The sequence below is a fragment of the Volvox carteri genome (assembly GCF_000143455.1).
Source record: "Volvox carteri f. nagariensis unplaced genomic scaffold VOLCAscaffold_28, whole genome shotgun sequence".
In the NCBI taxonomy this organism is placed as follows: Eukaryota; Viridiplantae; Chlorophyta; class Chlorophyceae; order Chlamydomonadales; family Volvocaceae; genus Volvox; species Volvox carteri.
Window position 1 is genome coordinate 1,398,564 of NW_003307571.1, and position 354 is coordinate 1,398,917.

Below are 354 nucleotides of genomic sequence, written 5' to 3' on the forward strand. Positions count from 1 at the left end.
TCAGCGCCAGTTCGTGGCGCCCTCGCCCGGCTTCGGCCAGGCCCAGGTCGGGTTCGGGTCCGTGCAGGGCGCAATGCTACCGCACCAGGCGCTGCCCTTCACACCGGGGCTGCAGTTTGGGGGCATGGCCCCGATGAGTCAGGGCGGCGGCAAGCCGCCGCGGGCCCCGAAGCCGACGGATCAGTGCCATAGGTGCAAGCAGTTTGGGCATTTTGCGAACATGTGCTCGAACCCACCCGCGCCACGGTGATGGCGGTGGGCCAGCAGTGCGGTTTGTGCGCGTCGGGGCGCGTGAGTGAGAGTGATTGCGGCCCCGTCGGGGGGTAGGACCTGACTGGCATGTAGCCACAACTT